Below are 24932 nucleotides of genomic sequence, written 5' to 3'. Positions count from 1 at the left end.
TTTTGATTCTTGTGCTTTCACCTACAAAGGGCCTTTTGAATTTTTCTGTTGGCATGGCTCGTCCAACTTGGATATGATAGTTTTCATTTTATCTTATATTTTATTTTGATTGTTTTGTTTTTATCTCTTAGAAAGCTGTTCTTTTCTAATGAGAGACAGAAAGAAAGTGGGTCCAAATGTGAAAGGAGTTGGGGAGGAACTGGGGAGAGTAAAAAGAGGTGAAATTGTATTCAGATTATATTGTATGACAAAAGAATCTGACTAATTAAAGGGGAGAAACACGTATGTGTAGTATGTGCACATATTCACTTATGCGAACAGGTATGCATACATGCATATGTCCATGTGTGTAAAGAACAGAGGTAAGCATCAGATGCCTTCGTTGATCATTTTTATCTTTTTTAGATACAGTCTCTAACTGAACATGGAGTTTGTTGATTCAACTACACTGGAGAGTCAAGCAGTGATATTCCTTCCAACCTCTCCATAGCTAAGATTACAGACATACATCTCATTTGGCCTTTAGACATGGGTTCTACACAAGCACTTTACTGGCAAATCCATCTCCCCAGCTCCCATTTGCAGCAGATTTTAAAGTAATGCAATCAACCTTGAATAATTCTTTACTTTTATGCCAGCATTAAATGCATGTCATATACTAACATACTGAGTCTCTGCAGAGAAGCCACCTGGCTGATAAATGATAAAATCTTTCTCACCCTGGTAGGAGGTTGTGGAGCCACACTGAACCACAGAATTTGCTCTAGCTCCGTATGTCACAATGAAGGCTTGCAGAGATAGCTGAAGTTTTCTTGTTTGTTTGTTTTGGGTTTTTTGTTTGTTTTTTGTTTTTCCTCTTCATGGAAGCTAAACTTCACAGAGACAAACAGGACCCAAGATAACCTTAGATTCTAAACAGCTTACTTTCTGATGCCTTAAATGCTACAATTAAATGCTCCTGTCCTTATCTTTATTTTTTTTAAAAACAGTAGCAGTTTTGATTCCTGACAGGCACCAATACAGTGTGAAATTGTCCATTGGATTGTTTTTCAATAAGAAGTAAAGAAGCAAATTCCCATAGACAAAGAGCCCAGAAGAGACTTGCTGTAGCAAAGAAGAGTGGCAAAGCCAGGAGCCAGCCTTGTTCCACTGATGCTACCATAGATGTGTGCAGGGAAGTGAGCACCTGTACGTGCACTGTGGGCACTGTGGCACTCATGCCAGAGGCAGGCATGCAAGTAGGATGCAACCGAATTATTCTGTTCCCGCCTCCTTCCTTCCCCCTTTCCATATTTCTTTCCTGTTTCCCTTCTCACTTTTCTTCTTTCTTTTCATTCTTCTTTCCTCCATTCCTCCCTTCTCAGTCCCTCCCTCCCCTGACATTCACCAAGCAAAGAGGGAAGTACCAGGACCAGTTGCCCTCAGGGACTTGGCATAGAGGTTTGCACATCTACAGGGACGCCCTTGAGTTCTGTCATGTGTCATCCACTGGCAGTGGGCTCACCAAGTCTGTGAAAGGTTAATAGACATTTTTTGCTAGGAAAAAAAAAAAAAAAACTCTGCTTAAGGCTTCAGACTCAAGATATGCAATTTGCCCGCGTTTGTTGCATTTACAGCTAGTAAATTTTCTTTCTTTTCCAAGTTTTTCTTTCACTTCCCACACCTTCTATCCATGTCACCATTTCATTATCTAACTTATTATACTCGTTTTTACATGTGACTTTCCAGGAATAGTAATTGGCATTTCCGATTCATGACACTTGAGTAATGAACGACAAAAAGGCAGTTGATATATAAAAAATCTGGAGAGAGGAAGTAAAATATGCACTTCCCCAAGATGAAATAAACACATATTTACATAAACGCGGACTTACATACTTCAACTTCTATAAACACAATGCTTTAATCAACCTCGACAGTCAGGTTGATTTTAAAATCAAGGTTTTTGAACACTTGTTTTAAGATTGAACCATTTTTATCAATGTGACTCCTCTAATTAATTTCACTCTGAAAAAGTGGAAGGGCATTGCTTAAAAATTTTATGGGGAAAAATGTTGAAATAAAATCATTTCCTTTAAGATAAGAAAATGAGAGTACCTCGACTCAGTTCAGCATTGCATATGTTCAGCAAGTAGTGCCAACAGTTCTCAAAGTTTGCAAGTGACCCATACAACATCCCCCTGAATACTGGAATATGATATCATTTACTCAGCTATAGCTGATCATAATTAAAAGTGGGGATTTCTGGAGTATGTTTTTATATTTGTATTCTATTAAGTGGATAAAAATAACAAATCCAATACCAAACTTTGCATATGCTTGATGATTAATAATATCTGAAAGATCAGAACTCCAGTTTGGGCAAAAGGTCCTATATCATGGGGCATCTTATTAATTTGAAGAAGATGCCAGGCTCTAAATGAACACTCCGAAGACTGTAAAACTGCTCCATGTACATCCCCATGGAGTCCCTCCACCCTTGTCAGGCACCCAAGCTCTCTTCCATGGGTAGATCCCTCTGGGTTAAATGACACCCAGATTCCCTAACTATCTGGTTATTTATGACAAGAGAGATGGACTCCCCAACCCCTGTCTTAGACATCCTCAGGACTCTGTGATAGACAATGTTGAAGTTCACTTCCCTGGGCCTTGTTCACAGGTCATTAAGTCTGCAACCTTGATCTGGCTTCCCTGAAGGACTATCCTAGTAATACTGTAATCTGACTGGTCACATTTATCGTCCTCTTTGGTAATGCTTCTGGAAAATACTGAAGCCATATGCAGTATTGGGACTTTATAAAACTTGTCCAGCATTAGGGTTATACCATATTGTCTTCACAAGTGACAACACAAGGCCTCCCACCTTCATGGAGGCATAGCTTGAGTCAACTAAAAACTTCCTCTTTGACCCAGTCAACCCCTGCTGTCCTTCAATGTCTGGCTAGTCATCCTTCTCTTGCATGAACTATACTCAGGAGTTATGCAGTCAGAATCCTAGGGACTTTATTTTCTTCCCATACTTTTCTATAAAGGTATAAAATAAATTACTGCAGTTGCAAGGCATAAACTGATTCCCCCTTTTGTGTGTGCATCTTGCTTTTCTCAATTATGCTGGACTCAAGGAGAGACAAAAATGATTTCTGAAATATTTGTTTGTTGCTGGTTTTTCTACTGTGATTCAGAAGTTTTCAAAGTAAATGCATCATGTATCATACTTATTTTAATCTCCAGAGGAGCCTTACTTTAAATGTTACATCTACGTGATGGTCAAAGCAACATGCTATGAACATTTACTTCGTCTGGGTAGATGAAAACAATATCAGAAAAAGTTGTTCAATGAAAATAACGATTTCTGAACAAAACAGGAAAGAAGTGTGACCTGGTTTAAAAGTTTTTCACTTTGTCTTCTCTGGGACCATAGAAATAGTTACCCATGTGAACGCTAAAACTCAAGCTCTCCTTTGGCCCCCATGGATTCTCTTTACTGTGAAGGTGAAGCATGATTTTGATTATATTCGATCTCTATTTAAAAGGTTTTATATTCCCCTTTGTCACTCAAGCTCAAAAAAGAAAATTGTATGCTTTTATTCTTGCCCTTGTCTGATGTCTCACCTCCTGCTAGAAATCTACAGTGGGCATTGGTTTCCCTCAAAACTGCATTTACTTTAATGCCTTTGCAACCCTATCTTCTTAGATGCTGTGTTCCTACACTTTACAACTCTTTCCAGAAGCACTGTTTTACTTTGATACTTTGCACCCTGCCATAATCTATCTGCTATCGTTCCTCCTGCACTAGAAAGCTGTTGAGTCCTCAAAGGAACCACCCCTGGAAACTGTGTAATCTTAATTAAGTGCTAAGAACATTGTTTGCCTGATAAATTTTATGAAGAGTGGGTCACAAACCATTTGTCAAGGTGTTATAGGTCTAATGAACAAAACCAAATCCTATACAAACTGTGGTTTTCATTTCCAGATTTACTAAAAGAAATACATTCAAGAGCTATTCTTCCTGGTACCATATGCACACAGTAGCCAAGACTCTGTAGTTTTGATACTGTTGTTACAAAAGGTTCCCAGTACAATTCAAATGACAGTGTTTCTCAAAAACCTCTAAAGGAAGAAAGGGTGCAGTTATTTAATTCAAACTACGATGCAGTTAAACATCACAGTGTTGAAAAATTAGAATGAGCACAGATATTAAAGGAGGTGATTACAGTCATCTGATCTGCCCCAAAATGTAAGTGGTTCAGGAAAGAAAATTCAGAAATAGAGGGAAACAAAGAATATTCATGTTGCATTATATACAGTAAAGGACATTTTAAAGTGTGAGGTGTAAATAGATAAAATATCCAATAAAAAAGAAAAAAGTTTTAAAAATGCAATTGTCAACTATAAAAATATATTTGTGATGGGGAAATTAGGCATGATAATAGAACATAATGAAACAAATCTTTATCAGCATTCGATGTGGACCTTTTGGCATCACAAGGCTACGTACACATTAACCCAGGAAACATGCTTTTCACAAACCTATGCATGCGGATATGGCTATAAACCATTATCTGAAACAGATAATGGTGGAAATAAATTTAATGTCCAGAAATATATGGAGGCAAATAAGTTATAAAAAAGACTGAGGATATTTATCATATAAAATAAAGGAAATATTTTCAATGATATCTACACTTTACTAACAATCCAAACATACACATGCCTATGAATAAGAATTAAATTGAAAATGGAAGGTGGAATAAAAGAAACTTTAAATTTTTTCTTTGTCTTTATACACAATACACACTCTTGTGTATATGTGCACACACACAGAGTCACTAAATATGCTATCAAAGAAACTTTACCCACCAAAGCAAATCTTTGACTATTATGTTGGGACTATGAACTTAACTTGTTGCTCAACTGAATCCAAGAGACTTTGTTTCCTTGTGTCTACTCCAATCGTGGCTCTTATTTCACCATTTCAACATAAAATGGGAAGGCTGTCATAGAATCAAAGAGGCCCCAGCATCATCAAAGTGAGTGACTGGCTACTTTTAGATGGTGTCTATTCTGTCCCCCCTGCTTATTTATTTCTGTTATTGTGCCTTTTCATTTCTTAGTCCAGAAAAAGGTAACTAGAATACTCTAAATTCTGCGACCAAGATTTAAACTACAAAATCCTAAGTTTTTGGATATAAAATTACTCTCCACTTAGGTGTCAACATGCAACCCCTTTTATCAAAGTTGCAGTTTTCACACTTGAATAAGAAACCGGATTCTCACAAAAAGTGTGATAATAATCTAACCTCTGGGTTTAACCTAATTGTGGTCTTGCTTTCTTGAGTACGACAATTCAATGATTAAATATTCTGTTACATTTTAACACTTGCAATGATCCATTGAAGTACATTTCAGGATAGCATTTTATAGATTTTGAAACTCAGGCAAGATGAATAAGAGGAAAGCCAGTCTCTGGCCTGATCTCACATAAGAAATAAAATCTCTCCTGACTCTTCTCAAGTATAAGTGTCTCAGGTAGCACAAGGAGAGATGATAGCTGATGACTTTCTGGAGATGATTTGATCCACCATTTTCTTATAATTAGAATAGATAATCCTAAGCCTAAATATGGACCTATGAGTTATGAGTTGGGACTAAGAAAAACTATCTAATGGGAGAATTCCCGGAGCACCAGAGGAAATGTAGCATTCCCCCACACTGGCAGTGAAATAAATACTCCCTGTCCCTGTTGAGGCAACTTTTCTGACCCTCTACTTCTGATGGTTTAAAAGTAAGCAGAGGGAGAAAAATACATGTAGAGAATACTGAGAATGCCCAAGACAGGAACAGTAAAACATTTGAGAAATTCAGTGATAAAGTCTAGCAAGCCAATAATTAAGGAATTAATTTTTTCTAAAGGATTTGTTACTGGTTGCTCAGATCCCAAAGTTGGAGGATTTTGCTACTTAGGTTACTCATTTCTCATGGTGAAATAAAGCACTGGCTTCATCACAACTAGAAAACAATAGGTCTGTTATTTTATCAGGAATTGATTGTAGAATATATAAGGTGTTATTGTGACAGCCTTCGTCTCCATTACTCCTTCCCATGTCCTTAATATTCTTTTATTTTCAAGCTCTTTTTTCCTCTCTTAAATTTCACACATGCTGGAGAGTGGGACATATTTGATTTTTGAGTCTGGATTGCTTTAAATAACATGATAATCTCCAGTACAATTCATTTTACTGAAAAATACATAACTCAGTTCTTCTTTACAACTCTGTGTGTGTGTTACATTTTCTTAATGCATTCATCAGTTTATAGAGAGATGGGTTTATTATGAATAAAAAACAATTTGCTTGTTATGAATAAATCATATAAGTAAGTGGGTAAATTAATGCAGCTACTATCTGAGTCAATGTGGAGAATCTTCTAAAAACTTATGCTTTTTGTGTACATAGTTCTTATTTTTAAAATTTGGTGGTATTTTTGAGAATTTCCACATATGAGCACAACATCTATACCACTCCTACTTCTTTCTCTTTTCTCCAACTCTTCCGTCCTCCTCCAAAACTTATATATTCTTTAGTTATATTTTCACATGCACATACATGTGTATATGTGTATATACTATATAGGCACAAGTATATGTGTAGCCTATTAAATCCATCTGTCTTTGCTTTGGTGTTTACTTGGGATAATCTATGTGAGAGTTCATCCCTGAGCACAACGGATTCTCCTCATCTCAGCATCCTTTGACATCCTGTAGCTCTTCATCTAGGAGTGGAAGCATCTGATATGTTCCCTGTCGGAACTGACCTGTCAACTGGTATTGCTGTTTTCTTGTCTTATCCAAGAAAGCATGGTGTTGAAAGTTGATGAGTATATTTTTCTTGTCAATCATGCTTACAGGCAGCCTAAGCCTCTGGCTCTTACAGTTTTTTTAACCCCATTTTCCACAATATTCTCTGAACCTTAGCTTTAAATGAATCCATTAGAGTTGGGCACCCCACAGTCTCTTATTCTCTGCATTATGACCAGTTACAGATCTCTGCAATAGTCTCCATCTGTCACAAAAAGAAGCTTCTTTGATGAGGGGAGAGAGATATATTTAACTGCAGATACAAAGATAAGTATACGAAAGATAGTCAGAAATTATGTTGGTTTAGGAACCTGACAGTAGTAGGTTCTTATCTTGGCTCTAAGATCTCTTCGACCTGCAAAGGTCACTAGGTTGACAATACCAGAAAGATCTAAGTATCCCTTCTGTTCAGCCTGAAGTCCAATTAAACAGCTGTTGGCTACACCAAATGGAAAAATACCACAATTTCACAATTTGTTGGTGACAATTGAAAAACAACTTGCAGGAGATTTCTCTATAAGTAATACTGTATGGACAGACATCAGCTATTATAGTGAAAAACTTATTGCAGGCCTAAGGTGTTCTAGTAAAATACTCTGCTTTTATAATAGCATGCAAAAAGCAATCTAAGACAAATGGAAGATATTACAGTCTTATCCAAGGGAAGAATTAGAGAACACCACACAGGAAAGGAAAAATACTTAATACTGAACTGTGGTGAAACATGCCTGGCCTTCTTTATCATTTCTGGTGTTCTTCATGAGATTTCCAGAAACAATGTGAGTTGAGGGAAATCCAAGACTTCTGCTATAGCCTCTTCCAATTCTGGGAAACTCACTGTGGTAATTTCTTACCTTTATTTTCACATAATGAGCTAAAAGGAAGACTCAGTTTTACCCAAGGAATTTGTTTGTATATACTGCTTCAGTAATAGTAAATATCTGACTCCAATATCCAACCTCTGTGGAAAGATATTCCATGTGATACATGGAAAACAGCTACAGGGATCACAGTGCATCCCACAGTATAAGACCTTCATCGACACCCTGACACCCACCAAGCATCCATGCCCTTGAGGATGTGAGGACCCAGTAGGCTTAGTTCAAGCTCATCAGCACCAAACTAACTTGTCAGTGAATCCAATGTGTTCATAGTGCAGACAAGGAGTATCTCTCTTCAGATTTTAAGTTTAAACCTATTAACAGTAATTTGTCAGGGGTTCAGCTAGTTCTAATTTCTCAGTCAAGTTCCAGAGCTCATTCTTTGCGTTATGTCCTTTATGTTTCTCCTTTAGAAAAGCATTTCTTCTGCAAGAAATTTCAGAACAAGAAAAGCAATAACAGAACAGCTGCCATTTAGCCCTTCCTCTACTTGAAAATGGCAACCAAAACATTCCAGGTGTAGTTAGCTTTCACCCTGCTGCTCAGAGTGAAAGAGAAATGCCTATGCTTTTAAGATAGCTCCAGTACCATTAGGTGAGGAGCTATTTTTAGAATGTGTTGAGTTTCAGGTGAAATTTTATAACCCTGAAAGGCATAGCAATTAATAATGCAAATGGTACTTCCTCATCTGATACAAAGTTGTTATGAGGAACAAGTCCACAAAATGCTTTTAAACTACATTGGCATATTGTCGTTTTTGTAGAAATTCTACTCAATTTTCAACCAAAGGTAGATTTTAATTTGAAGTATTAAAACTTTCTAGGTAATTATTTATTTCACAAGCAGCATTTGGTGGCAATGGCATTTGCGAAACCAAGTGGTTATTGTGTGAGACCTCAGCTATGCTAGATGAGGATAAACACATTCACCGCTTCATACCCTATGAGATGATGTCAGTAGCTACTTTTTTTTCTTTATCTATGAGTTAAACACAGTTAAGATGACCAATAAATGTTCAATATGAGAGAAAGCTTGCTTCTGATTTGGAAATTGCTACCCTGTGTTTTAATTTCGAGGGAGGATAAATGGAAATTGCACAGAAACGTGTAGATATTTTAGTAAATTATCAAAGTGTCAATATTTAATCTTTCCCAATGATTTGAAGCTATCTTAAAAGCCACAGGTATTATTTTTATTGTCCTGTGGCTCTCCATTTGCTGGAATTCATCTAGGAAGCATGTCGAACTCATGAATACTAAAAGAAAAACTGAGTTTTAGAAAACCAAACAGAACTGTTTCCATATCAGTCAGAAAGAGTTCGGATGAATATGCCACCTATGAATCTGTGCTTCCTGTTGCCACATGCCATACTTTTAATGCAGAAACTTGCTGGAATTGTTCCTTTTGAAATATTGAGAGGTAATGCTTGCATTCTCTCTGATTTTTTTTTATCAAAGTATAGACTCTATCTCTAAATTGGTGTTGACTTTCCTTTTCCTTGCACAGTGAACACTTTCCTCCAATGTCTGCAATTTAATTTCCACCTCCATAATTTTAAATATTTTAAAGTCATCATTTTACACTCTCCATTTTCCTCCAAAATTGCCTTCAGTAATGGCTTCCTAACTCCATTATCTTGGAATTCCATTTATCACATTTATGGGTTTGCCTTTTAAAGCAAAACAAAACAAAAAGCTATAAAATTTGGGGATCTGAGCCTAATCACAGGATGAGCCCCCGCCAGTAGCAGCAATTACAAATCTACCCTAATGTGCTTCGATCAAGGTGAGCTCTATCACAGTGTGCTATTTCATTTCAGAAGCATATTGCTGTAGAGTAATAGGAGAACAAAGCATCTTTTCAGTTCTATGCAATGGCCAAACAATTTATTCACAGGCTTACATTGGACATTTAAAAGATGCATATAAATAAATCAGTGAAGGCCTCAGCAAACAGAGAAAACTACCAAGATGGTGAGCTCTTAGTGGAAATCCACAGACAAAAGGGAAAACTATGCTGAATATTATAGCAAGCTGTTAATTGGATGCAGTGGTACTTAAAAACTATATAAGATAAAATAAAACAAAAATTAACTAATCAACATAAGATTTTTCCAGAGCTGGTGAATAGCTTATGTGATTCTCATGGTCTGCACATATCCATGTTTCCTTTCTTGGAATATACCTTGAACCCAGAAAATGAAATGTCTTCAAAACCAATTTAGAAAAAAGAAAGAATAGTAGGCCAACAGACTAATCTTTAATAAATAAATGTTTTCCAGGAAGAGATGACTCAAAACATTTGTCAGATCAACAAGTATTGGTGTTGCATTTGATTTATAGAGTGACATAAAAATAATGTTCTCTTAATGCTTAGACAAGAATTAGGCACAAAATAATATTTTCTGATGAGTCTTTGGACTAGAGACTATAACTTCATCATTTAATGTGAAACTATGATTTATCACCTAGAATCTATACCAAGGAACAATCACATATAACAGAAATCAAGAGCTGTTCATACGTAAAACCCATTCCTAATGAACATTCATTAATTTTGCTCTAAAGAAAATTGATAGAACACTATACCTTCCCATTCTTTGGAATATGGTATCCTTCTAATGTCATTCATTATTATAAATAATATCCTTACATGTCAGCAGCCCAGTTCAGAGGTCAGCCTTCACCTCCCTGCCATTTTCTCATTTAACTCACCTGCAAATTCCATCACCCCTTCTGTGGATCTAGTAGCTTTCCATCTGACTAATGCTCTGCCTTCTCAACTAAATTAGACTCATTATCAACTCTTAATTGTCTGGCCCTTCAGTGATCATGCCACCATTTTCTCTACTCATGCCTAGCTCCCATGAATCCCTAAAATAATCAGAGCAATCCTGGAAAATAAATCCAGACCTGTATTTTCCTAGTCTACAATCCTAAATTGTCCTAGAGTACTTAGAAATAAACTTAAACTTCTTAGTACCACCATCAATCCTAATTGGGGGAAAAAACATGAGTTATGAGGGCTGGCTTTGCTGCATCATTCACTTCTACCTTGGGCTTATACTAAAATTGTCTTAAGACTCACTTGTTTCACCTCTTAGTACCTAGTCAGGGCTTCCTGTCCACAGCAGTACCTTTCCTCCATCTTTGGCTGGGGAGTCATGTGCTATTTCTTCCATTGAACTTCTCCAAACCCTGTTGTCCAAAAACCAACTCCTCATGATTAGACACCTTTTAACATACATTTATTTAATGCATGGTGGTGTGTTAAGACATGCCTCTCAGTTGCTGAGTTGCATTTCTGCAAAGCAGAATGTTGTATATACCCTCTGATTCAACTTGTTTATTAAAGTTAACTTTTCCAAATTGTTCCTTTCATCACTATGCATTCCAAAATTATTACTTTATCTTTAATTCCTATACCACTTTATGAGGATCAAAGTCATTGAAAAGTATCAAATGGTTTGAAACAACAGGGAAGTGGTGGTGAAAGAAATGAGCACTTCAACTCACTCAGAAGAGGCTTTGAATCTGAAATGTCCCCAACAAGCTCATGATTAGAACTCTTGTTCCCAAGGATTAGTACAGCTAAAATCATGACTTCTTGGAAAATGTGACCTACTTGAAATAGCAAGCAACTATTGAGGCTGGCAGGGGGTGTGCATTAGAGGGGATACCTGTCCTAATTTTGGCCTTTGCCTCCTGACATATAGTCATGTTAAGAACTCTACCACAGTTTCCCACTGCTGTGAATGGAACCACACTGCCATGGTTTTCCCATCATGACGCTCTGCTCCAGTGAGCAAAATTAACCTTTTGTTCCTTAAGTTGTTTCTGCCAAATATTTGGTCACAGTTATGATAAACTGAATAATATAAAAGCTAAGCACCAATAGCTTTGATTGAAATATTGAAACTGCGTTATACTAAAACTTCTGGTCCAAAGCAACATTGGTTGAGATGTGTCTTGTGTCTAGGCAAACTAAGTACCAAAGTGCATAACTAGTCATCTAAGGCTGACCCACAAATGGCATAGCATTCAGTCATTAGTCCTTCATGGATCTTTTATAGGTCTACTATACAAAGGTTTGTGGGAAAAGATATACATTTTAAAGATGAATAAGAAATACCCCTTCCCTGAATGAGCCTACAGTCATTGCAACCACTAATTCGGTATTTTAAAATGGAGTTGGACTTGTAGCTTATTAGGTAAATACCTAGCATTCATGAGGCACTTGGCTTATTCCCAGCACAGCAGATATAAATAAATACATAATTATTTAGTAAAGGACTAAATTATGTCAGGGATTAAAGAAGTGGATGAAGTACATAGTAAGACAGATGTGCCCCCATTGTCATAGGGCTAGAAACTACTAAGTAGCCATAATATTAAAGAGAATTAACATATAAAGTGCTGTGTGAGTATATAAAATGATGCAATATAAGAGGAATTACCCTAAGCAAAAAAAATTGAGCATTGACTTAGAGCAAAGCTAGAGATTATCAGGCATCATCTGGACTTCAGAATCTCCCAGTGTGAACTGGGAATTGGTTGGAGGGACTGAAGTAGAGACATGGAAGGTTGACGGATAAATATAGTTTGAACTCCTCACATTGAACATATGGGTGTGATGGTGATTCTTTTCAATAATTTTGTGCACTAATCTGTATAGGAAGTAAACAGAGAGACTAGAGATATTAGAACCTCTGCCCGGGTGATACAAATATGAAGGATAATTTAAAAGTAATATGGCTGCTGGAGGCTCTAGAAGACAAAACTAAGATGAAAAAAAGAAAAAGTCAAAAACAAGAAAACTAAAACTTTATCCAGAAAATATTTGGACAGCTGTGGTTTTACCTACTGGGTCTTGTAAGTATTGGACATTATGTTTACTGAGTTATCATTTTTTTAAGGATTAAACAAAGTCTGACCATGACCTCTCTCTTACAATTATTCTCAGGGTGAGGAAGAACAATGAAAAACCCAGGCAATTCAGACATTCCATAAAGCTGTCTAGGCTCTGTCCACAAATACAGGAGAGAACAATCTGCTATCCTACTGAAAAGTGTGTCTTAAAATATTTCAAACATGTCTTGAAACAGAGACTATCGTGTAAAAGAAAAGAAAACATTTTCATTTGTACCACACATTTAAAGGATCATTGGGAAGGGAGATAAAAGCCTTCAAACAATACCTACTATCAAAGAAAAAAGAACTGATAAGTACTTTTGGGGAGAGCTCAATGCAGGATGATAATCTAAGTTTTAAGGATAAACAAATGCTAGAAGAGGAGAAATATTATCTCTGTGTGAAATAAGTAACACCAGGCAAAGTGTATTTTCATTTTTATTGTTCTTTGCTGAAGAACTCTGAGGATTTAATCTAACAGAATAAATTGCTTATCAAGACAGATTCATACTATTCATAGTAATAAGTAGTTTATATAACATTTCCATGTGTTGAATGAAGATTTTTAAAGTGATATCATTTCAAAATAGAGTTTATTACTATAAGGTTATAAGGCACATGAATTTCCCAACCCTCATCTACTTTGTTTCCTGCTCTTTCCATAAACTCAACCGGGAAAAAAACAAACTTGAAGATATTCTGCTTTACTTAACTCATGAAAAGTATCACAATTTTTTCTAATAATTATGCTACAACATGTACCAGTGGTATGTTTATTTTTCTTATTCATAACCTCTACTTCCCACTTAAAGTATATCCCCTACAGACTTGAAACTAAAAATTACACTCATGCTATTTTAAAAGTAAAATTGCTCAACTCATTAAGTATTCTCACTGACTTCAGGGAGGAATTTGGAGATGTTTGGTGATGGGAACTAAAGAATCCCTAGAATGCTGTGAACAGACTTCAATGAACAATTCAAGTGACAGCTCAGAAGCCCAGAACACTATCAGAAACACAGACACTAAACGTGTCCATGAGGTTACTGATAGGAACCAAGATTATTGAAAATGTACTGGAGGCCACTTATTTCACAAGCAAACCAACAAACAAAAAACAACCTGTATCTGCATCTTGTCTATTTCCTAGTTTGTTTGTTTTTTTCTTTTAATGAACCTGAATGCAAGAGTAATGTGTTGATGAATTCGATGGAGGAAATTTCAAACACCACAACTATAAGCTGAGGCATGGTTTCATATAGCTACCATAAGTCAGGATTATAATGAAAACTATTAGCAAAAAAAGCAGAGAGATGTGGGAAATATCTGATTTAACCAGAAAAAAAAGTTAAATATTTCTGGCTAAGAACCTTCAAGAAAGTGCTTATGTTGCTAAGGTTTAACACTCCACAGGAGGACCCACAAGTACACTAGAATATTAGAAGGGGGCCTTTGCAGATGAATCCTCACCCACTCATACAAACTCATTTGAAAAGCATTTCTTTGAAAAGAGATTACAGATTTCTGACATTAAAGAGGCTACAGTGTACCCTGCTGAAAATGATGACCTATGGAAATGGTTTTTTGAGTTCTGCAACCCAAGTACTCAGAGACTGATACAGCCATGCTGAAAGGGTGCTCCATTATTTCTCAAACTGGAAAAGAAAAAAAAAAGTCCCTGTGGTTTTGTAGGCACGGAGAAAACAAGAGTTACAGAATTACGGAAGCTGGCACAAAGACAGGCGTTTAAGGTAATCTTGGGAGCACAGATAATGTGTAACTGGGCTAGATTTTCTGCAGGGAATTCTTCCAAGACACATGTGAAGCTGTAAATGTGAACCCTAAGGTTCAAGGAGAAACGAGGCATTTGATGATGAGAGCTGCAAGAACTGAATGGAACTCTAAGTCCCAGGTGTCAGATAAGAAGCTACAGGATTTGCTGTTTAGCATGCTGGGGTTTCAATTTTGCATTTTAGTCTCCTTTCTTCCCTATAGAAGTGGCAATGATTACCTATGCCATTGTGTACTGGAAGTGTGCATGGCCTCTTTACTTTGTAGGGGCTTAAGTTAGGAATTTGCCTTGTGTGAGAAAAAAAAAGACTTAAACTTTGCACTTCTGAACCATTTTTGTCACTGTAAAGACTTGCAAAGACTGTTGAACTCAAACTAAACGTACACAGAATTAAGAGATGACCACAAAACCTTGTGAGCAGTGGGGAATAGTCAGTCTGATGTTCTAAATATGAAACATCACCCTCAGAATTATGTTAAATAATTGTTCCCCTGGTGCTATTGGTACCATGTTCAAAGACATTGGAACATGTGCCTAGTTCCCTAGGGCAAGGCCTTTGCCGCTTAGAGCCCTGGTTTTGGCATGCTTCCTGCTTCCTTATCGACAGTGGCATGCTCGTTCTGCTACCATAATAGCATGATAGCCACCACTCCTTCCTCACTGCAATGGACCAAATTTTCTAAGCCACAAATTAAAATAAGCGTTTCCTCCCTTAAATGGGCTCTACCCAGTGCCATGGCCCCAGCAATGTGAAAATAACCAATACAACTTGTTGCTGTCTTTGAATGTAGTTGTTTTAGTTTTTGTGCAGAGGCAAGGAATATTTATAACCAAATTTTTCTATGGGAGGAAATTCCTTCCCAAATATAAATTTGGTCTCAGCCCTCCCTGCTTGCAAACCTGAAATGTTGGAATCTCTAACATCACAGAGTTCGGCAAGTATAGTCGGCCTTCAAACCTCTCCACTCCATTTCTTTCCACACCTATCTATAGTTTGTAATCACCATTACTATACTTCAACCCATCATGTCTTCATAATCATCACTCACTTCATGTCCTAGTGCTGACAATTCTTTCTGCTGAAATCTTTGAACTCTACATACATCCTGATAGTATCACATGTGAACTTCTGAGATTCCTCTGGACTCGAAGCTGTAGCTTTTAACTTTTCATTTTTCTACTGCAGCATTTCTATCAGAATTTAGCACGTCCTGTTGATTCATTTTATGTTCAGAGCTCCAGATAAGGAACAGCTTCCTACTCGAAGAAGGGCACTGACATTATAACTCTCCTAGGCCCTGTGACTAAAAGGCCAACAATCACACTCTCCAGGAGTGAAGTGGACCAGACATCATGTGCCTGATGAAAACAGCTTAGAACCACTTCCTCTGTCATAATTATGTCTCTTTCATTATCTCTGAAAATTAACATCAATGAGTTGTCTTCTCATTAGCCAAATAAAGGAGTTTTTGCTCTATTTTGGTTTTAGTTTGAATTCTGTTTTTCCTCTGAGGGATTGTTTTTACTTTACAGGAATGTTCTGGTTGAATATATCTGGATATATTCAAGGGACTACTAAGAGCCATTAATCATTTATTATCCATTATTACCACTTCCCTAACACATAGAGAATCTCCCATGATAAATGGCCAGCTATCAGTTACTAAATGGTTCACTAAGTTATCTATACTGGAAATAGAATTACTGCAAATATGTTGCAAGATTTGTAATTTGCTCTAAATAAAGTAATATATTATTTTTATATTATAATATATACTTAGTATAAGAAATGAAAAGTGATTTCATCATTGAGAAGAAAGTTTGTATTTCCTGAATGTATGTAATGTTTAGAAATCAAGCAGGGTCAATAGAATAACTAATGTTAAAGAACTACAGAGATAATTTAGAACTGCTGAATTTAATAGAAACCAGGAATCATCTCTTCACTAAGCAAATAAAGTGAAGAGACCAAGATTCAGGACACAGTTTAAGGATTCACAATAATGAGAATAAGTGCCTAGTAGAATTATTCTTCACAGTCCTAACAGTTGCACTCCAAATAGCTGAAGTGATTATTTTCACACAAATTTAGGAGAGCAGTTTTGACAGGAACAATGGTAGAAAAATTAGCAAGTTCTGGGATAGCGTGGGAAAGAAAGGGTCACACTGTAGAAAGACAAGCCTAGAGGTTGGAGTATGAAAGGTGTTGGTACTAAATACAGAGGGAAGAAATCCGAACCAACTAGAACCCAGTACATGATTTTTCAAGTCTCTTGTTTCAACAAAAATTTTCTATGTTTCTTTTACAGAACCAACCATTCTGATTTTTTCAACCTTATTGCTCCTTAATGAAGCTTCAACTACTCTATCTTAGAACTAATAGAAAAATCATAATTTGCCAACACAAATACCCAAGTATTAAAATATTGAAAGGATTAAGAGGAACCTTTGAAGCAAGGGACAGCTCCAATAAAAGTTACAAATCTGACTCAGAATGTGGGGGTTGGGGAAATAGTCTATACAAATAAGATGCTGAGGATATCTTAACTTAGTTCTAAATAGCAACTGCTACAGAACTCAGTATTTTATATGGTAGAAACCAGTCACCCATGTGATGCTATCAACATAGTGCAAACATAATGAAAGGAAATATTACACAAAACCAGTCAGGTAGAAGAATCAAACACAGGAGACAAAGTGCATAGCAAAATTATCCACATTCTGTCTTGAACCTCTCCTTTGAAAAAATCTTAGTACACTCAGATTGCTCTTCTGACTGGTTACTTAGCCCATGAGAATAAAAAATATATTGACTTTTATGTCATGATGTGCAACGGAAGAGACACATAAATTGTTTGCTTTGAAGCAATTGCCTCTTCAGATGACTAAAAGTCATTCTGAATAGAAAGTCAAAGAATGTTCACTGGAAAGTTTTCATGGTTAACAAATGGAAACAATACTAAAATGCAAATATTCTGGTTTTAAATATATATACATATAAATTCTGGTTTAAAAGGTAAAAGTCCCAAAAGAAACCCCAAGAATACTGGAAAATATGTTTGAAAGTCTAAAGGAAATATATTCTAATAGATCTAAAGGGTCCTGTGCTTAAAATAAAACCTCTTATGGCTAAAATGCAAAGTCAAAGAGTCATACTCAGATGAAGGTACAACCCTAAGAGAAGTAAAGGGACCATTCACCAGGGAAGAGTTACAATGCCCAGAGGTACAAATTGTAACGAGACCAAAAGAGTGCCTGAAAATACCTGCCTGCAGCTCCAAAATTAAATGCAGATAAAATTTCAGAACATCAAGGAAAGGGAGTGAGTGAAATGGAGTCACAGACAATAAATGTTTTTCAGTGGATAAAAAGAGAGTGACTTTGCAGGAGAAACCCTTAGAGAATGAACCAACAGACACCATGTTTTTGCCAAGAAATGATGAGCCTTTGATCTAACTTCTATACTGAGAAAATTCACCTCCCTGGGAAAACTAACTCTATCCCCACTGAATTTGCTTTATGAATCCAGCCAGCCAAACTATATGACACAATCTCACCTATCATGTTTCAAAACACTCCTATGTTTTCACTGGGTAGTAGTCTAAAGATGGATAGGGCATTAAATTTAAAGCTATTATTCTAACTCCTGAGTCCAGAAAACTGGGGAAAGGTTTTGATGCTTACTGTGTAACCAAGCGCAAACTAAGATAAGAACTGCAGCATGGCCTTGTTAAGAGGAAATGTCTACCCTGGGACTGGAGAGATAGTTCATCAGCTAAACACATTGTTTAGCTAAACACATTTGTTGCTCTTGCAGAGAACCCAGATTTCATCACCACTCCCCATATGGCAGCTGACAACCCTCTGTAACTCCAGCAAAAACACTCATGCACATAAAATAAATAAATCTAAAGGAAATTTAAAAGAATGTCTACTTCCAATTCTAGAATTTTGGGGAGAAATACCATGTGGCAAAGAAGAATGAAAGAACATAACTTTCTTTTTTTTTTTATTAACTTGAGTATTTTTTATATACATTTCGAGTGTTATTCCCTTTCCCGGTTTCCGGGCAAACATCCCCCTCCCCCCTCCCTTTCTATATGGGTGTTCCCCTCCCCATCCTCCCCCCCTTGCCGCCCTCCCCCCAACAATCTAGTTCACTGGGGGTTCAGTCTTAGCAGGACCCAGAGCTTCCCCTTCCACTGGTGCTCTTACTAGGATATTCATTGCTACCTATGAGGTCAGAGTCCACAGTCAGTCCATGTATAGTCTTTAGGTAGTGGCTTAGTCCCTGGAAGCTCTGGTTGCTTGGCATTGTTGTACATATGGGGTCTCGAGCCCCTTCAAGCTCTTCCAGTTCTTTCTCTGATTCCTTCAGCGGGGGTCCTATTCTCAATTCAGTGGTTTGCTGCTGGCATATGCCTCTGTCTAACTTTCAAACTCTTTTATATACTTTTTGCTTACATATAAGCAAAGCTGTATTCCCCTTTCCAAACTTAGTCCTTGCTACTCTTCTACCATTGGAACTGAATGTCATTCATAACTCCTTTATCCTTACCAATGCCTCTGACTTAGTCATTAGGTGTTGTCACTACTTGTTCTCAAACATGCACCCTAATCTCCATCCCCATTACCCTTCTTTTTTCCCAAACTGTCAGTCTCACAAAACTGTATTTCTAAAATCTACTTTTATCATCCCCATTCATTACAGTTTTGCTCTTGTTTGAATTTACTTTCCATAAATGATCAATCAGATATTTCTCTTCTATTCAGACCTCTTTGGCAAATGAGATATGACAAAAATCCTCTGTCACTACCCAGGAAAGTGTTTTTGACTTCCTGAACAGAACTCATAAAAGAAAAATTGCTATGTTCCACTTAATAATAATAATAAGTTACTATTATGAAATTATATTAATTATATTAATAAAATAATAAAATTAATGCTTTCCTATATATCTCCCAGGATCAATGATGATGAATTTGTGTTGAGGTATCAGCTCCTACTACTCTATTTCTTTGTTTCTTTATTGAGCATGTCTTCTAAGTTACATGTTCCCAGAAATGATGTACACAGGGGGAGTAGAGAAAACTCATAGCATTTGCAAACGACATAGGACATATATTAGTCACACTTCTCATTGTTGTGACCAAACCAGGTTTATTTTGGCTCACAGCTAAAACACAATCCATAATGGCAAAGAAAGGTATGGTAACAAGAGTATGAGGTAGCTGGTCACATTGTATACATAGCTATGAAGAAGAATTAAAAAAAAAAAGACTAATACTCAGGGCACCATTTTATTCAGTCCAAGCCTCCAACCTGGAATGGTGCTAACCACATTCCAGGTGGTCTTTCATCCGTAAATATTTATGGAAAGGCAGCAAGGGGGAGAGGCAGCTAGAATTGAATACAGAAAGTTTTCTTTATTGGAACAGAGGAGAATAAATTAAGTAATCTATAGTACAGACTGTCTTGTGGGCCTTGGTTTAAAGGCTGTGTCCTCTCTGTTTGACAGGGTTCTCTTTCTCTCAGTTACTTGACCTGACCCATCTTTCTACTTTCTCAACCCAACCATCCCATATACTACTGCAAGATGTGGCCAATAAGTAACGTTCACTTTATAAAAACTTTACTAACTGCTATGTGAAATCCAGTATCTAGAATTTGTACTTCCCGACCTATCCCAAAGCATGTGACAAAATGTTATATTCAAAGCCCATTTCCCGGCTCATGGTTCCCACCAAACCAGAAGAAATTTTACTCATCTCTTATTTCCCCAGACTTTGCTGAATGCTAATTAGCACAATCTTCCATCTAATATGTTTAGCCAGCTGCTGTTCTTTCAACTCACAGATAAAGGCCTTTCTTATATAATAACTCACAGCAGAGGCATTTCTTAGCACACACACACACACACACACACACACACACACACACACACACATGTACATGTATAATTTCCAATAAGATAGAATGGATTTGCATAAGTATTTAAATTATTGTTACCATTCAATCTAAACATTCAATCAATTATAATTCTATGCACAATAGTGCCATTGGCAACAATGTTATACTTTTCCCTATGGTCTAACTCTTTGATTCTGCTATTTTAACAAAAATGTCATGGTTATACTACATGAATAATGAGAAATTAAATATCGAGTCAGTTCAAGGAAATGCAGTAATAGTTCTTGGACATTTCCATCTGATTAAATTCTTATTTTTATAAAATGGTTCTAGCATATGAGAAAAATAGAAGGTCTATTTATAAATATCATTTATTTAACTATTCATAACTACATATTTTTAAAGATAGTAGAGAAAAGACTGGGTGAAAAGCAGAGTGGTAGCTCACATGCATGAGAACTGAATTTTTATCTCCAGCACCACATACATAGAAGCAGATAATGAAGGGTTACACTGAGAAATATGATGTCATGACCTAATGAAAAATACTATCTGATGGTTAAGTGCTCTAACATTACCACGCCCTCTATCAAAAATAATAATGGAATTCCTTGGATTTTTTTCACTTGAAAAATAGTGTATGTTCAATTATAGCATGCAGTTTGTAAAGAAAAATAAATTTGCTCTATACATTCATGAAATTAAATGGAAATATGGTTAAATTTTTCCTATAATTTGGGGATCTGAGGCACTGTGGGAATCCAATGCAGTTAAATCTTCCTGGAATATATGAGGGTGACCTAAGTGAGGAACCCTGGTAATGGAGGATAGAGTCTGAACTGGGCATTTTTATAACCAAGCAAGTGGTGGGGGATAGGATTACATTCAGTTGAGTTGTTGGCTGAGACAGCTCCATGATCTATTCAGGCTGATGCTAGAATAGAGGGTCAGCCTCAAAAAACAAACAGTGGGGCTCCATTGCTGATGACAACATCGTGACAGTTCATTGAATGTAGAGAGTTTGAGCTAGTGACTACATGAAGCATTCACACCTACATTCTATTCTCTTTGGCACAGGAAGGTACTATGCAAGCTGTCAAAAGAGAAACCAGGACACCAACCTAACCACAAAAACTTTGACCTATAATCTGTCCGGCCTAGAAGGTGTGCTGGGGCAATGGTGGTTTAGAACTTGTGAAAGTGACCAGCCAATGTCTGGTTTAATTTGAGGTCCATACCATGAGAGAGCACATTACCTACATTGTGTATATGGCCAGGAACTAGAGACTGGATAGCCCAAAGACCTAGATAAAACCAATCATGACTCCCCCACTCCCAACAAAAAACAATGAAATGATTCTTAATCATATTCTGCTATATTCATGGATCAGTGCCTTGTCCAGTCATCATCAGAGAGGCTTCCTCAAACAACAGATGGGAATAGAGTGAGTGCAGAGAACCATAGCCAGACATTATATGGAGAATCTAAATATGGAATCTCTATTGGGTCCCTCTCTTGCAAGCTTGAGCAACCCCACAGAAGAAGGTGAGGAAAGATTGTAAGAGTCAGAGGGCATGGAGGACACCAGAAGAACATGGTCCATTACATCAACTAAGCAGTGCTCATGGGAGCTCACAGAGACTAAAGCAGCAAGCACCAGGTCTGCACAAAGTCCTTTACATATATATTATGGCTGTAAGCTTGGTGTTTTTGTGGGACTCCTAACAGAGGGAATGGGTGTGTCTCTGACACTTTTTCATGCTGTTGAGACTCTCTTCCTCCTATTGGATTGCTTTGTATTCTTAATATAAGGGCATTTGCCTTGTCTTATGTTTTGTTTTATCATCTTTGGTTGTTCTTGTAGTACTGATCCTTTCTGATAGGAAATGGAGGAAAAGTGGATCTGAACAATAAGGGAAAAAGGGAGAAGCTGGGAGGAGTGAATAAAGGGAAAACTGTGGTCATAATGTAGTGTATATGAGAAGAATCTATTCTCAATTAAAAAGAGAACACACACAGGACATGCACACACACTCATATGCACACTTTGACTAAGACTTTCTGAACTTTTAATATGGTAGAAGAATGAATTTCATACTGCTCCCAAGAAATAGCACAAATTTGTATTGGAACCAGTCAGCTGAAATGAGAATGTGAACTTCTGTAATCATCGTGATGATTAAGTTGAACATTTGAACACAGAGCTCATGCCCATATTTTATTCTTACCGACCACTATCTTTACCCTTGCTGCATTCCCAAGGCATGTCGCTCATTTCTATTTCAAGTGTTAGTAAATATAAATTGGCACATTATCACTCTTTCCCTAGACATCTTCCTATATCTCTCTTCTGTTGAACATAGTTTTTTCTCTTGACACCTGTCTATGGGATATGGTCTTTCCCTAGACATGATCTTTCCTAAACCAATATCCTTTGGATTATGGACCTTGCCTTAGATACCTTTCTATACCTTCATCTTATGAAACATGAATATTTCTTTCTGGGAAGATTATGAAAAAGAGCAAGGTTTTAAAGATGTAAGTTGGCTAAATAGCTGAAGTCAGGAGAAAATTTCTCACATTAAGATTTATTGGATTGTGAATAATCTCTCTAGGGAAGTGCCAGGAGTCCCATCAGCGGAGTTATTTAATTAAAACAATTCTAAAGTAAGTACATGAGATGTTGCCCCAGGGAGTCATTTTGCATTGATCCCAGAAGAATTGACTTGATGGTCTTAAAATTGTTAGCAGTTTTAAAACCTTTATTGTCTTCAGAAATAGTTTCCCACCATTTTCATGAAGGAATGGAGAGGCAATCCTATTTCTAATCACCACTACCTATAAAGTCAAACCAAAACAAAGGGCAACATCAAAAATGCAGTTTGTAAATCAAGTTGTTTCCTTACAGTTTTAAATCAGATCCCTACTGACAGCATTACCTCAGAGAAAATTCATAAAGATTCTCTCAAGCCAGCTCTGGAGCTAAGAGTTTTATTCTCTACACTTCCTTCAGTAATTATTTTCTTATTTGCATATTCAAAATTCAATGTTTTTATTCTTTAAAACAAAGTCCATGGTCTTGCCTTTAGTCAGTACTGTGACTAGTTTATGTGTAAATTCCTGTAATGGAATTTTAATCTATGCACTAATTCTCCAGAAATCTATGCTTGCTCCCTGCAGCTTTTGACTATTGATGAGAAAAACTCAAAGGCATAATGAAGCCTAGACAGTTTTGGATAACCCTGACCCGTGGGCTAGATATGTTCCATGGTAATGTTGATAGGTATCAAATACTGAAGCGTGCTCACTCTTACTCATGCATGAAGCCTTGTCTCCACCACATACCAGTACCCACACAAACCGACACCCCAAAACCTGCTCTATAGAGGAAATGTGTTCCAGATTTTATAGCTGGCTGCTTCTTTCACACTGGGTAAAGAGTATCTACAGTAAGGACCAGAGGAAGAAGTGTGGATTTACTTGACCTTTGAGAATTAAAAGAATACAGATAAATATCTGAACAATTTCCAGTAATCTTTGAAATAAGAGTCTGTGGGAGATTATTTCTTAGTGACCCTCTTACCAGCTTTGAAACATCCTTTTACAATCAGAATGCCCTTAACCTTTTGACCAAGTCTCTACCTTAATCACTTTGTACCTGTCATTTTATGCATTTTCCTTCTTTGTTAATTCTGGATAATCAAAACAAAAATCTGAAATAAAACCATGCTGGTAGAGCCTATCAGCTGATAGTCTGATAAAGGCTATGAATTATAAGCCAGGATAAACTACATATAGAGCTAAGGTTTGTGCCTTTTTAGCTTCAAAATCACTGGACATATTCTAGAATAGTTTAGTTTCTTAATAAGGATTTGGTGGATGAGTTAATGGATGAGTTCATTTTTCCATATCAGCAAGCCTATTTAAAGAAACTGGATCTAGGACACTCTTCCCTTTCCACCTTTGAATCCTGACATCATACTAACACTACAGGGGAAAAAGCATACTGTCCCAACTTGATCTAGAGGTGGACATTATTGTCTTTTAATACTATTTTACCATGGGTTCCATGGGACTACTACCAGTTCTGAAGCCGCAAATATTCAAGGGACCTCTGGACACTGCTAACCAGCAATAAACATGCATGGACCATTTAACTGATATGTCAACTGCTGGCACCTGGGCAAAGAGTGCTAGACTAGCAGGGGTAAGAAAGGGACTGTCGAAAGGAGTGTGGAAGACATGAACATCTTTGTCCCACTCAAGAAGAATGACACGCTTTAAAGGGACATCGTGAGCAGCAACTCTATGTCCAACCTAATTGATCTCACACCACTGATCTATTTTTTTCAGCTTCATCTTTCCACACCTGACTCTCTCCCTCCTTTCCCCATAATTTCCATGTTTGTATGTAATCACCCTCACACACTTCATTTTGATCTTTCTAAGACTATGGCCTTAGTCTTTTCCTTCTATTCATTGATATTTTTTAACTTTCCTTTTCACATATGCTGGGTGATAAAATAACTTGAAAGCTGGTATATTCAGTCCTGAAATGCTCTTCTGCCCTACTGCTCCATA

General features: G+C 36.9%; 1 protein-coding gene across 6 annotated transcripts in view; it reads right to left on the bottom strand.

Annotated features, from left to right (window-relative positions):
- Cd226 (CD226 molecule) overlaps nt 1-24932 on the bottom strand; it is a 96507-nt gene that overhangs the window by 46490 nt on the left and 25085 nt on the right. The gene's annotated exons all lie outside the window — the stretch shown is intronic.

Source organism: Rattus norvegicus, chromosome 18 (genome assembly GCF_036323735.1).
Source record: "Rattus norvegicus strain BN/NHsdMcwi chromosome 18, GRCr8, whole genome shotgun sequence".
Classification (NCBI taxonomy): domain Eukaryota; kingdom Metazoa; phylum Chordata; class Mammalia; order Rodentia; family Muridae; genus Rattus; species Rattus norvegicus.
Note: the sequence above shows the minus strand (reverse complement) of the source record. Positions and strands in the feature narration are given on the sequence as shown.